This window comes from Vanessa cardui, chromosome 10 (genome assembly GCF_905220365.1).
Source record: "Vanessa cardui chromosome 10, ilVanCard2.1, whole genome shotgun sequence".
Taxonomy (NCBI): domain Eukaryota; kingdom Metazoa; phylum Arthropoda; class Insecta; order Lepidoptera; family Nymphalidae; genus Vanessa; species Vanessa cardui.
In genome coordinates, this window is record NC_061132.1 from 3,462,196 (window position 1) to 3,475,658 (window position 13,463).

Sequence of the window (13,463 nt, forward strand, 5' to 3'; positions counted from 1 at the left end):
TTTTTTAATATTAATACATACTTATACATATAGAAACTTTAGGATTAATTTTCTTTTATTATTTTTTACTTTTTAAAGGTAGCTTATGTCTTTTGTGGCGGGGATTTCAGAGATTTTTAATTTAGTTTTTTATTTTATACTTTTTAAACGTAAACATCCTTATAATATCTCTGGTAAAGTTGTAAATACGTAGGTTCTTGTCGATGTAAAACATATAAGTTAAGATTACATTTTAACGTCAATCTTGTTCTTTTTTATTTTACTTACTAATTAATATTTTTTGTTTCTTAATTATTTTTTTTTCTAATAATTTTATTTAATTACTAATAATTTTTGTGATGTACAAGTCTTTCATTCGATACCCCACTTAAGCATATTTGCAGACATTCGGTTTTTCTTCCCCACTTTAACCCCCTATAACTTTTAAACGGCTAAACCGATTTGAACCGACACTTGCCCGTAAAACACCTATAATACAAAAGAAACTAAATTGAAATCGGTTCATTATTCGGGAGCTATGATGCCACAGACAGACCGACACATAGACAGACAGACAGACAGACACGTCAAACTTATAACATCCCTCTTTTAGCGTCGGGGGTTAAAAAGACTGCAATGATATTTGCACGCAAGCCTGTGCACTGTGAGATCTACATTATTGGCTGGTTTCAAGTCAACCTGTCGTTATATTTCATTTTATTTGGTTCTTCAACGATATGTACACTGATTATCACATCATCACATCATCAGCCCGTTTTTGTCCACTGCTGGACATAGGCCTCTCCAAGTGCACGCCACTGTGGTCTTTCTCCGGCTACTCGCATCCAGCTCCTACCTGCCGCCTTGCGTATATCGTCACTCCACCGTGCCTGAGGACGTCCTACACTACGTTTGCCAAGACGCGGTCTCCACTCTAGAACACGTTTTGTTTTGTCGGTTGTCGGTTGTACGACAAATATGACCAGCCCACTGCCACTTCAGCTTACTAATTCGGTGGGCTATGGGGAAATAACGTCCCCGTGTCTCACTCCTCGATGCAATGGTATGGGATTTGTTTGCCGATTCTGTACTCGGACGGACATGGTGGCCGCTTCATAGAGACATCTCATCACTTGGATGTGTCGCTAATCAACTTTGCAACGACCATTTTTAAGCTGTTTAAGAGCAATCTCGATTTCGCCAATATTTACTTCAGGCAGGTCTTCGGAGAAATGGCGTGTTAATATAGCTCCAGAGTCCTCATTTTCGGGATCAGGTCGAGATGTATGCGATGCGTATAATCGGCCGTAGATGTAATCTTCTTCCGAAAGTACTGCCGGCTTGGAAGAAACGACTTCTCCACTTGCTGTGGTCAACTTTGCCAGGTGGCTCCTTCCAAGAGATTGTACGAACACCTTAGACCCCCGATTCTGCTCAATAGCTCTTTCAATTGCAAGAGTATTGGAGCACCGGAAGTCGTGTCGTACGCGCCTGCTGATCTCTTGTTTTAATTGCCGTTTCTCTGACAAAGTGACAGGTGGGTTTTCACACCGTTTCTTCATGAGCCCTAAAGTCTCTTCCGACAGGTTGGACTTCCTGTCCTTAAGCTGCATGCCACAATATCTCGTGCCTTCTTCCCTGAGAATTCGAAATACATTTTCAAGGTTCTGGTTTACGTCAGTTGTGGTTTCTACAGCAGCGAATCGGTTCTCCAGGATTGACTGGAATATTTCAGATCCCGCAATGGTTTTCAGCAGCTTTGGTCGGAACGTAGACTTCATCAGACGAACGCGCTCAGCCTTAAAATTAATATTCAGAGAGCCTCGGAGAAGTCGGTTATCACTACCGGTATTTAACTTGTTTTTCTCTGAGACGTCTCTGAATATGTGCCACTTGTCCGTCATTATGAAGTCGATCTCATTTATTGTCATAGTGTCGGGGCTTTGCCACGTCCACTTCCTTTGTGGCTGCTTCTTGAAGAAGGAATTCATCAAGAAGAGCCCTTCTCGTTCGAGGAAGTTGACAAGCGTTTGTCTCCTATGATTCCTGCTTCCAAATCCATGGGGTCATACTACCGATTCACTGCAATTCTGTACTCCTTTAGCTTTAACTTAGCTTAGCTTAGACTTTAGCTTTAAAGTCCCCCATGACAACGTTGTAGTGGGTTTTCGTGGTGAAGTGGAGGGACCTCGATATGTCATCGAACAATTCTTCCACTTCATAGTCCGAGTGTGTCGAGGTCGGTGCGTACGCTTGCACCACCATGAGGGTGTACTGTCTCGGTGAGCTTTATTATGAGATACGCAACCCTGTTCGACACACTAGAGATTTCCACAACGTTGTCAGCGAGGGACTTACTTACCAGAAACCCAACGCCACCTTGGGATTGTTGGTCTCCCTCTCGGAAGTACATTAGGTGGCCCGATTCGAGGGTTACGGTGTCCTCTCCCTCCCTACGGACTTCACATAGCCCTAATATGTGCCGCCTAATTTTCCCAAGTTCTACCTCAAGTTGCGCTAGATGCGAGTCAAGCCGTAGCGTGCGTCCGTTATACGTCGCCAGGGCCAGTCAGTTGTGGTGGCCTCCCGTAGCCCGGTGATGCTTAGCACCCCCCGTCCCGCCGTTACCATCGTCGCCACCATGACGAGGAATAGCATGGCTGCCGGGAACTGGGGGCCGTGACTTCCGTGTGTGCTGCATGTGGAGGTTGTGCCCATAATCGCCACGCTGGGCAGGCGGGTTGGCGACCGCAGGGCGTAGCTTCTCGCACCGGTGACGCTGCTGCCCGTCACCGGCCTGAGGTATTTAGCTACGCCTATTATGTTGATGGTTATACCGCCATCAGTCGGTCGCCAGAGCCTCGTTTGCTGGTCGGCAGGATGCACCACGGGCAGGTGAGGTTGGCTTGGGGCACTAAGGTGTAGTTTTCGCCCCCTTACATCCCTGATGCACAGCATGCACAAAAAGGAAATAAAAAGCATATTTTTGCTGCCCAGTACAAAGTTCGTACTGGGGACACAATGAACGTAACATTTAGATTACACTGTTTTGATATTCATCATAAGCATTATGTTCAAATACTTACAAATATATAAATTATAATACTTAACAAATGTGTAAATTATTTGACCTAGGTAATCTGGTGGGTACATTAAAAGTAAGCTTTTGTTATAGGTCTGTATTAATAATCGACTCAGTAACGATTTCACTTAGAAATTTTAAGTGAAACAGACGTCTACGTTTCGACAACGGAGTAAGTTTGAAATATTCATGTTCATCGTAAGATTTGAGTTATGTGTTAAGCTTGCAACTAAAGATTAATTATATAATGATTTTTTATAGATAGACTCAAGTCTATCGATGTGGTTCTTATATTTAGAAGACCAAACTACTGTATTCTAAATTACTCCTGACCAATGCATTGTACCTAACAATTTTTGTAGCTGATTGCTTGAAGTTATTAGATTATCTTATTAAAAACCCTAGTATTTTGATGCCTCCAGGACTAAGACTTTGATATGTTTATCGAATTTAAGTTTTTGGTCAAAATTTATACCCAAAACCCGCATATTTTTTTACCTCTTTGAGTACCCGTTTGTATTATATATTGTCGGTTTTCTATATTAGTTTTTGTGAATTTAATATGTTTACATTTTGTTACATTTAAAGTAATTCGTGCTACATGTTATTTTTTTTGCACCACTCTTCTAGTCTACCTAAATAATTTTGAAACAAAATAGAGGAGTATCCTTAATCTTAGCCGTAGCTTTTCGTAATACCGGTACCGAAGGCCTTACTGAAGTCGGTGTCCACCGCCTCTACCGGAATTCGTCTATCGCAGCGCATTCATTACTTGTAGTTGATCGCTTCTTGTAAAAACGTGCAGGGCCTCTATTTTTAACTGAGATACAGTTAGATATCGATTAATACTTATAGAAAAAAATAATATAAAAAAGACGAGCTCAATTTCTTTCGGCGGTTCTTTCAGGTCAGGGGATTTCTTTTTAGGAACCGGTGGTAGTGATTAATTTGACAAACAAGTAAGCGTTATGTATATTGAAGAAAATAATTTAATTTGGTTTTATTTAATTTGGAGACACTTAGATATGAAGTCTCACAAACTTATTGCTGAACCAAATAGAAAATATAATAAGTATACTCGTATGATGTAAGAATGATTGAAAAACAAATATTAAAACACATTTTTTTATTCAGAAAAAGCAATATTCATTATGTCATAAAGAAATGACGTTTCTCCACTTTTTGAAGATCAAACTTATGGTTATTTCGTGTTAAGTCTAATTTTGTAATTTAACCCTGTCTATAACGTGGAACTGTAGAACAATTGCTAAAAAGGTTACAATGCCACCGATTATCTGAAAGGATCATTTATTTTAATTAATTGTTGTTTATATAGGAAGTATTATATGTAAATAACTTTTCTTCATCATTCATAAATACATAATGTATAAGAGAAATATATTTTTATTGAATGGATCATTTACCCCAACTAAGAGCTGCCTCGTTAAAACACATATCCCCAGTGGTGAGAATGCAGGCGTGTCATCAACAACTTGGTCGTAGAAGCGCGACAGTTCATGTTTAAATTCCCTGTCTGCTGATGCGCACATCAAGTGACTTACATGGTTTTGTGTTGTTTGAAACTGCGGACGAAAAAATGTATAGACATCACAAACGACATCAATGTGTCTTTCCGCTAAGCGAGGCTGGGATAGCAGAGCCGCATGTGATAACTCCATCGACTCGTTGCGAACTGCGCAAAATAATATTATTTACAATAAGTTTAGAAAGTATCTAAACTAATTTTATAAATATGATAGTAACTGTGTCTGTCTTTGTCGCTCTTTCACTACCAAATCACTGAACCGAATTCGAAAAAAAATCGTATGAAGCAAATTTCAACCCCAAAGAAAGACATAGGCTACTTTTTTGCCTAAAACATGGAAATCAAAACGCGAGCAAAGTCGAGGGCGAAAACTAGTATTTTGTTGATATGGTTGAGTATAAAGTTAATAAACTTTCTGTGGACTGTTTGTTACACAAGCTTTAATTTATGTATTATTAAAATCGTTGGACTATTTTTCTGTCTCTATGTGATATTTAATTAAAATATATATAAAATACAATATTCATATATGTAGTAAGATAAGTACTTCTTCTTGTGTCTTATGACAGCGTTCCACTATTAGAATTATAAAAACTCCCTTAATGAAGGCCCAAATTAAACACTCTCCTAAATTTACAAATTTTCTGTGCGTCCAGTCATCTGCAACAAATAAAATGTGTTAATAGACTTGAAACTTGTTTAACATTATAAATGTTCAGATAACATTCACATATTATAAAAGAACATTTTATATAAATAGTCGCATACTTAAAGACGCATAAGTTATTGACATGACATGATAAAATAAGTCAGTGCATTCCAGTATCTTGGTGAGCAGTAAGATCGCCACCAAGGTCCCCTCGCCCTCGTCGATACTCCTCACCATCTCGCATATGGACACGTGCGCGCGATACAGACGACGGATCGTTGTGTGGGCGTTTGCTATATTCTTTGTTTTCATTGCATCTGCTCAAAAGTAATATTTATAATCTTCTAATTAATATTTACTATAGTACCTACGTATGCATGTGTTTAGTATGTACAGTCAGGGTAAAGAAGGTTTGTCACCGTAAGTTCTATTTTCGTGTGCTCAGTTTGAGCTATAATCTGCTTTACCGATTGAGGATGACATATAGCGTCGCTATACATACAGGATTATTGGTATATCCGTTAAGTGGTGATAGGGGTGACTATTTGCAATAATTTAAACCTCCATATGCATGATCCAAAAGTGATCCATTTTTGAGTTATCACGTTATTTAGTTTTTTTCAAAATTTGTCAAAAATGCAACTTACTACTACTACTACTTACTTATTTAAAGAAAAGTATCAATTAAAATCTATTTTTTTCATAAATTTGTGCTTTATGCGGATTCAGGAGTCGCGTCTTGTTTGGAAAAAAACTCTGAACCATTAGAAGCCAAATTCGATCAAGATGGAATTACTGCTATCATAATGACATGTTCATTGGAGTGAGAAAGTATACAAATATATCCTCATGTGATGTCCTCCTCGAAGATTTACTTATAGAAAGAAGATTACGAGACACAATATCATATACCAGAGAGGCAGAGGTTTGGTATATAGGTTAGTCTTGAGATCCGTCATTTTTAAGTCACAAGACTGTCGTGCCAATAATGTAACTGAATGATTTAAGACCTCCAAATGCCTTTGCATTCAGTAACATTGTGACGTAATTATTAGTATTTGACAAAGGAATGAATTTGAAAACTGACGAAGGTTTTCTTATTACTCTGACTGTACAATGTTACACTTATTTATATACTATTTGTTAATTAAATCTATTATCCAATATTACTAGAGGTTTGGGTCTCGATTTTGTCGGCACATTTCAAAGATTCGATTTACCTAAACTCAAGAAGTAATTTCTAAATAAAATGCTGCAGACCTTTAATCCACACTATTAGTAAAAATTGTTTACAAATTAAAAGTTAATACTAAAAATACGACCGTAAAGTTTTAGTTTGAAGATCAAGCTGCGAAGTCGCTTATTCAGCGTTCGAAGTGTATCGTTCACCGAGCACACGATGAATATAAATTGCAAACACTGCAGCACGTTGAAGATGTGTTTGGAGAAAAATCCGAGCGCAATAGCTAATGATGTTACTAAAACAACGATCATTTTGAAAGAAATTAATAAGCACTAAAATAAAATAAGTAATAATTGCATATTCAAATATATCCCTTCTAAGTAATATGAATCGAAAAATTTTCGACTACTTAAAAGTCGATTTACGATTTGATAACGTAGTTACAGTTATATTTATAACTAATTTACTGACACCGACTCCAAATATATTTATATTTTTAAATTCCTTTTACCTAGGAGGACTATAAAAATATTTTGAATACGCAATTAATTTTACTACTTTTTGGTGTATATTAAGTTTTTCTTACTAGTGTTTTGTTTGAAGTCGGCTTTTCTTTTTGTTAATTTTTTTATTTATTAATTATGATTTTAATTAGGTACAAATATTTAAAACCAGTTAATTTAACTGGCGATTGTATTTGTCATTATGGTCAATCTTGTACTAAGCAGTGGAATATGACCACAAACTCACATTGGGTCAGCAGTAGTTGACTAAGGTCCAGAACTTCTCAAAAAAGAGATTGTTTTAGAAAGATTTATTTTGGGAGAAATTTTGTTTAATGTTCATTATTAAACGTGGACTAGCTATTTTCAATATCCACTAGACGTGGGTTTCTACGTCGTCTCGAAATGTCATTATTATTATAATTGTGGAATAAACAATGTTTACTTACACTTATAAATTGCATACTCATTATCTTTCAAATCAAAATCCATTTTAAAAAATACCTGACAGCCAAAAAAGAACACAAATATTGACAAGTATCCCCACGTTATAATACCGGAGTACCTTATGTTAATATCTAAGTGGCTGCTCTCCAATTCTTGATTTATCTGGAAGGAAGTAATGTTTAATATGTTATTTTCATTATATCAACTTTTTATACATTTTACCTGAAGTTTTTTTTTTATTATTTCTGTAAAACGTCGATCGCATCTGCATTGTTCTGATAGCAGAGTAGGAAAACTGATTTGAGCTGATCATTTGTTATGTTTCGATTCGACTGCGGTGAAGTGACAATTTATCAAAAGAATTATTATTGTCCTCTTCACAAATAAATGTAAACAGCGCACTGTGTAATTTAAAAAGTAATAATAAGTCCCGCTGCCTTTCTCTCGCAGGTTTTTCTCAGGTCTGAGTTTTTTCTATCTGAACCAGTTTTCAATGATCAATAAGTAATTATAAAGCTTCTATATTTATTTAATTTAAGTTTGGGTTTATGCCAGGTCGAGGGACAATGGACGCTATCTTTGCACTCCGCCAATTGTGCGAGAAGTACAGACGTGCTCACAAGAACCTGCACATGGTGTTCATTGATCTCGAGAAAGCCTATGATAGGGTGCCTCGTGAAGTGTTATGGTGGGCATTGAAAGAGAAAGGTTTGCCTGGGAAGTATGTGGAGTTAATTCGTGCTATGTACAAGGGATCTTGTACCTACGTCCGATCGTCTGCCGGTAACACCGACCGGTTCAATGTGGCTGTAGGTTTGCACCAAGGGTCGGCTCTAAGTCCTTACCTCTTCCTGTTGGTTATGGACGCTCTAACGGCGGACATACAGGAGGAGGCACCCTGGTGCATGCTTTTTGCCGACGACATTGTACTGGTTGGTGAAGATGGACCTGAGATCCAGAGCAGATTGGAGGATTGGCAACGGAAACTGGAGAATGTTGGCCTGAAAATCAGTAGAACGAAGACTGAATACATGTTCTGCGATTTCGGCGGTCTCTCCGGTCCCGAAGCCATAGCGCTTGATGGCGCAGCTCTTCCAGTCTGCTCCGACTTCCGGTATCTCGGTTCACTCATTCAAGGCGATGGCGAAATAGATCGAACGGTGAAGCACAGGATTAACACAGGATGGATGAAATGGCGGCAGGTTACGGGAACAATTTGTGATCCCCGTATTCCCCTTAAACTTAAGGGGAAGATCTATAAGACCATGATCAGACCTGCTGTCCTGTATGGATCAGGGTGTTGGGCTACAAAAGGGATGACTGAAAGACAATTGCATGTTGCGGAGATGAGAATGCTGAGAGGAATGTGTGGTGTTACGCGAATGGATAGAGTAAGGAATGAGTATATAAGAGGAAGTTTGAAAGTGACACCGATAGCCGAGAAGTTATGTGGAAGGCGGCTATCATGGTATGGGCATGTAATGCGGAGGAATGAGGAACACATTGTGAGGAAGGCCTTGAGCATGGATGTGGATGGATATAGAGGTAGAGGACGACCAAGGAAACGATGGATGGATTGTGTGAAAGACGATATGGCTAGAAAGAATGTTACTTGTGAGATGACGTCTGACAGAGAAGTATGGAAGGAGAAGACATGCTGTGCCGACCCCAAGTAAAATTGGGATAAGGGCAGGAGAATGATGATGATTTATTTAATATTTTGACCTGTCAACTTTAATTATGACTTATATATTGACGACAATAGATTTTGTCTCGCCGCAAAGGAACATTTAATTTATATACACAACTTTTTCCTTAAAAATATTCTCTTAAACGCTAACAATTGAAGAAAGCTCTGGGCCTCGCTTACCTCTTCAAGTTTATTTACATATGACATATATCGGTTCATATTATTAACGCCATCGAACCCCGCTACGAGTATTGATGTCAATAATAATATCGTGATTACGATAACGAATACTTTTGACAATCCTGTGCGTATACGAGGTGATGAATCTATTTGAAATATGAATTCATTGAGAAGTGTAATTATTTGCATTACAACTGAAACAAAAAGTATATTTTTATTGCAATTATACATACACACGTATATCGTCTGTGGACATCTGTAACAAAACGGTGGCTAAAGCGTTGTTAGCCTCGTAGGAACGGGTATAGTTAAGTTTTGAAAACTTCCATTTTTAATTCCTAAAAAACTTAAGGAGGAAGAACAGGTAAGAATGATTTCACTCGCATACATTATCGAGGTGACAAGCGCAGTGTAGATGAACGCAGTGTATCACACTCGAGCCCTCGGAACAGTCCCCGTACGGACGATACACCACAATAGACGACAGACCTTCGCAAGGCTTACACGATCTACACCATCAACTCGAATCGACAGCGTTGACATTGAAATAAAGATGTCATTCCAGTAGCGACATCCTCTTCATCGTAGCTCATAAAACCGTTGATGTTTCTAGATCATATTAAGTATTTTGAATCAATTATTTTAAAAAAGAGAAATAGATTATGATCTAATGGTAATCATATTGCGTCTGAACTATGAGGTGAACGTGTAAGATCTACCTTAAATAGTAGACTTGAACCTGCGTTTGGAATTTGCTAAGGACATTCAATATTTGTTTATTCCATTCAATTAACACTTACCTATTGCAAAAATCACGACATAGCCACCAATTTGACGTTTGCGCGATATTGAGGCGATGTAGCTGAGGCGCGCTAATTTGACTTTCCGTGCGCCGCTAATTGAAACGCGTTGAGGCTCGTTGCGAAGCGGCGTCAACTGAAGCGGTACGACACAGAGCAGACTGGAGATGCGAAGCACTCTTGCTAGTGGACCGCTGATCTGGCATCGCTCAGTACGATCCATGTTTTAGCTAATGTAATACAAGTTATACGGTCTTAGATATTGTAATTGATGAAACGCACTCATCACATTTTCTACCTACAGTTCGACGGTTGACTGAATAAGTGTAACTACAGAAACAAGAACATAACATCTTAAAAAACGGAGAATTGCAAGTCCAATTTTCGCACTGAGCTTTCTGGATTACCTCACAATACTGTCAGTTACACTGATTTAACAAAAAATTTACGGTTTCCGAATTTTTTTCATACATTCTTTTCGTCCGGCGAGATAGACAGCTAGGCGAACAGGCGGACTGACGACCAGACAAAAAATGAATTGTTCTTATATGTGTTCCTTGTTTCCTTTCGAGCTACGGAACTCTATCAACAAGGTTTAAGCTCTTCTATTTATTCAAGAGACGCGTTCATTGTTATATAATAGTTGCAAACCTACAGCGTCTGGTTTTTGCAACTGCTATAGTGGAGGTTTCGTTCGCGCTCATGAATCGTGCCACGAGCCACACAACAAGCGGCAGTTGTGTTGAACACAGTGTATTTGATAACGTGTGTATATATTTAATATACGCACGTCATATAGAATATTTCCGACAATTTATCTATAATCTACTCAATGGTTGGATCGGGGATATGTTTAATTCACCATTAATTCCGATGTTTTTAAATACAGTATTACTTTATGGGAATCATAAACACCGGTATACATTATGATCAATATAGATAAGAGCGAATTATTAGATACTAGCTTTTGCCCGCGACTTCGTCCGCGTGGAATAGTGACTTCCGGCAGAAAAGTATAGATAGCTGTGCCTGTGACTTCGTCAACGTGTAACTCCTTGTGTGTTATTAAATTAAAATGTATTGGTAATATTATTTTCATCACGTTCACATGGGGCTTAAGTACCTATAGAACCAAAATACTTTAGCGCAAAGCTTCCGGGTAAACTATATTGAAAGTTGACCCGTCCGGCACGTGAACATAAAGATTTCTAGAACTGCTAACACGGGAAAGAGCAACGTATAACTGACCATGAGAGAAACATCTGACACCGAGATCTACTCCGGCAACATGAAAAGTCTGCCCTTGAGCCTTATTAATTGTCATTGCATAACACACCGAAACTGGGAATTGCGTCCTTTTAAATTGGAATGGAAAATTATTTGGTATTAAGGGTATTCTGGGAATAAAGACGGTTTAGTTTGTTAAAGACGGCGGTGCAGGAGGCACCGCAACCTGTTAAAATTTGAGCCTCGATTATATTTTGTTGCAACTGGGTTACTTTTAGTCGAGTTCCATTGCAAAGTTTTGGTGGTCTTAAATTTCGGAGTAGAATAATCGGAATGCCAATTTTTAAACAAATTTCGTGAGAAGGAAGTCCGGGCATATTTAAAGAATTTAAAAATTCTATCGGGTAATTAATAGTTTCTTGTTCATCGACCATTCTATTTATTGATCTATAAACTTTGCTTTCCCCCTGTATGTTCGACAGTATTTTGTTATTAATCTTAGTTGCCTGATCATTGCGAGGAGTTAAAATAGATCTTTCGCATAGCCAAGAATTGTCCGTATTCAATATATTTGTTACGTCACCGTAAACTGACGATATAAGATGTGATTGAGATTGCACTATACAACATAATTCAGGCGTCAGAATAAGTTTTCCTTGGTGTAGTTGTGGATAGGTACCTTCACCAATCTTTAATAATGTATCAGAAAATTGACTATCATCCGGGTTATCTCCAGTTCTCACTCGCATGTTTATAGTCAAATGCACCGACTGTATATCACGCCACAAATAAGAGCTTTTCAGGCAAGCCCTAACCTCATCAGCTCGGGTTCCCCGTGGTATTACCGGTAAGGTTTGTCGGAAATCACCACAAAATAAAACCGTGATACCGCCCATTGGTCGATCATTTTGTCTTATATCCCTTAAAGTTCTATCTACTGCTTCTACTGCTTTTCGATGGGCCATCGTACATTCATCCCATATGATTAAATTACACTCGCGTAATACCTTAGCTTTGTCACTATTTCTTGAAATACTACAGGTTGGACTTTCCGTGCAATCTAAATCAATTGGTATTTTGAACATTGTGTGAGCCGTTTTACCTCCTGGTAGCAATGTTGCAGCTATCCCGGATGAAGCTACGGCAAGAGCTATTTTACGTTGATTTCGAACATAAGCCAATATTAATTTAGTCAAAAAGGTCTTTCCAGTTCCTCCAGGTGCATCTAAAAACCATATTGTTCCCAAATTATTTTGGACACTTCTGCACACGCGATCATAAACTGAACGTTGTTCTGCAGTCATTATTGGGATACCGTTTTCTAATGTTGTCAGCAGTTCCATTAAGTTGTAGCTAATCTCTGCGGAATATTCCCTATTAGTTACTTCTCCGACTGAGGTTGGTGTTGGCAAACCATATTCACATAGTGATTTACCGCCAACTGCTGTTAACTCATCCTGAAGAGCTAATAAGCACTGATTTATGGCAAGATCACGGAAATTATCATTAGTTGTGCCTTCATCGTTGTTAGATATATTTCTAAGAAAGTCTTCTGAAAATTTGTTTTTATATTTTTCCCATAATTGTACAGCATCTGACAAATTACAAAATGTGAGTAATGTTACAAATAAATTACGTAACCGTCTTGGATTACACAGGTCTGCGACCAAAAAACTGCATAGTATTTTTTTACATTTTCTTACAGATTTTAGCCTCCCAAAAACAGAAAAAATATTCAAATTATTATATCACATAAGTTTTTATGTATATTGCAGTTTATTTGTTCATTGGTAATAAACATATATGATTTTTATTTGATAATTGAGAAGAAGCACCTGAGCTGTTGGCGAGATTAGAAATGTTTTAACATGTTGAGACAAGTCTAATGACGTATATCGCTAAGAAAAAATCTTTTCGATTTGGAATTCCTATGATGAGGCGTGAGCAGAAAAATCACACCACAGACTTCTACTTCTGCTCAGTTGACGTAAAGGGATTCAATTCAAAAAACAAAAGAAACATAATTTATCCTAATATTGACGTCAGCTATACGTCCAGTGCTCCATAGCTCCGAGATATCTATCCCGCAGCCACCTTCCAGTTTGGATGAATACGCCAGTGAGTTGGAGGACGAAGCTACATTGCCGGATCCGGGTGAATCAAGCTCAGATTTAACT

At 38.1% G+C, this 13,463-nt stretch overlaps 1 long non-coding RNA gene across 1 annotated transcript; it reads right to left on the reverse strand.

Annotated features, from left to right (window-relative positions):
* Window positions 1-4,172: 4,172 nt before the first annotated feature.
* Window positions 4,173-4,727, reverse strand: LOC124532799. The gene is made up of 2 exons (XR_006966669.1): window positions 4,486-4,727; window positions 4,173-4,356 (listed from the first exon to the last, which is right to left on the reverse strand). It is a non-coding gene; the product is annotated as an uncharacterized LOC124532799 (long non-coding RNA).
* Between the last annotated feature and the right edge of the window lie 8,736 nt (window positions 4,728-13,463).